This window comes from Hordeum vulgare, chromosome 3H (genome assembly GCF_904849725.1).
Source record: "Hordeum vulgare subsp. vulgare chromosome 3H, MorexV3_pseudomolecules_assembly, whole genome shotgun sequence".
NCBI lineage: Eukaryota > Viridiplantae > Streptophyta > Magnoliopsida > Poales > Poaceae > Hordeum > Hordeum vulgare.
The window spans coordinates 596,944,043-596,946,419 of NC_058520.1; positions in this window are offsets into that span (position 1 = coordinate 596,944,043).

Consider the following 2,377-nt stretch of genomic DNA (forward strand, 5'->3'; position numbering starts at 1 on the left):
TTGGTCTCGCCCTCACGCATCCTGGAAAGACGAACACGCTGCCGAGTGATAGAACGCTCCAGGAAAGCAAGCCCCCCAGTAAGTCATCTCCACCGGGTAGGGAGTTGACATGATGAGGGGACTGAGGGCCGGAGTCCGGGAAGGGGTCCTCAGGCCACCTGCCTATCTCTACGGGTCGGGCTCCTGGACTAGTTCGGGCAACCGATGACATATACGAGGAAGATTTCAAAACACTTAGTGATCAAGGCAAGGACTCCTCTACACCGACGTAGCCGGCTAGGACTCTTGTTATCCTAGGGCTACGATGCATTATATGAACCGATGCCAGGCTAGTCTATAGACAATCGCATATTCATATGATCTTTACTCTTAGGATTTATACCACAACATACGATCTCGAGGTAAACTGAGTTTGTACTTTATACTTCACAAACAATATAAACAAAAACAGGACGTAGCGTTTTACCTCCATCAAGAGGGCCCGAACCTGGGTAAAACTCATCTCGGTCGTTCCTTGTTAGCCATCGATCCAAGATCCACAGTTCGGACACCCTACTCAAGATCAGTCGGTTTCGACATCGACATGAACCCTTAGTTGGGACACTGTCACCATGAATTTCAAGACATTGCTGGCAGCGGGGAGGGGGGAGGAGAAGGTGGAGGGCGCTATTGGCTGTGAGGGTCAAGTCTCCACGTGTGTCCCCTAACCTAGGTGACATGAGGGGAGTTGTTGTTTCTTTCTTGAAGAGGGGAGCTCATAGCAAGCCATCAGATAATTTATACCCCCTCTCATCCTATTTACATTGCACACACGTATTTCAAAAACTTCTTTTTTTTAAAAGGAGGATGACCCCCGGCCTCTGCATCTGGGAGATGCACGCGGCCAACGTATTTCAAGAACTAATTTTGATCATTAATTTAATCAACAAAATGTGGGTTTTGTGTCACAAAAATTATAGCAGACAATTTGTATTGAAAAGTTGTTTCCAACGGTAATAGTTTTCATTTAAAAAATAGGGCACATTATTGATAAGGCTTATGGTTCCATCGCAAAAAGAAAGATAAATCTTATGGTTGAAGTTTAATCAAATACTGCCTTCATTTCTAAATATAATTCTTTCTACAGATTCTATTAAAAACTACGTATGAACGTATATAGAGATATTTTAAAGTGTAGATTTATTCATTTTGCTTCGTATGTAGTTACTAGTGAAATCTCTTATAAGACTTATATTTAGGAATTATGGAGGGAGTAGTAATCACCTCGCTCTTCCATCACATCAAATTCACTTACAGAATACATGTGGCACAATCCGACGGACAAGTAGTCAGTTATCCAGAATTTTCCTCACACAACGAGTGCATGGAGTTTGAGACCTCCAACATTATTTTTTCTAATAATAGACCAACAGTAGGGTATGGACTTACTGCAGCACTGCTACGAGTTTGTTCCGACATGTCCACTAGTGAGAGGTACCGTTTTAGTCTCTATATTAAGATTAAAGTGGTGAAAAGTGATCTTACAACAATCAAAAGTGATATAAGAAAAAAACGTGTGATTTACAACCTGAGGTGCATCACTAATTAACCCAAATATCTTAGACATATTGTAGGTTTGTACCCATGCAGAAAAAGGTATGTACAGTAGCCAAGTGGTATTCATTCCCATGGCAGTAGTGGTCGTTGGTGGTCTTAGAATCTCGATGTAATTTTTTTTAATTAAAATGCTTTGTATTTCGGATGAACTTTTGTAATAGATCAGATGCTTTTCACATAAAAAAAGAAGACACATAATAGGGTCAAAGAAAGACAAACAACTGGTCAACAACAGAGAAATAGCTATGGCAAGCAACCATTAAAATTTACTGTTGTGATTCAATAGTCCAGCTTCCGCATAGGGTTCTCACCAAAGTGAATCGACCCAACAGCAAGATCATACAATACCTTGTAGATTTACTGTTGTGATTTTTTTATAGTTTTTTAGTCGTTTTTATATATTAAGATGTGGAATTGTTTTAGAAAATGAGAGATTTCAAAAAACATTTCGAAATTTCAAACATCTTTTGAAATTTTAGAACTAACAATTGAATTTTTCAAAATACTTTTAGTACACATGAATTTTTTTCCCTATATAAGGTGAACATTTTTAAAATATAGACCGGTCCTTTTGTAATATATTGTGAATATTAGTGTTATATACGGTGAATATTTTTCAAAATATATACCAAATATGTTTTTACATATTTTGAAGAAATAAAAGCTATAATTAAGAATTATTAAAAATCAAGAACATAAAAAAATAAAAATATGACATATAAAAATAAATTAAATAAAAAACAGAAAAAGTACCACAGATGAAACAACGAAGCCTACGTAG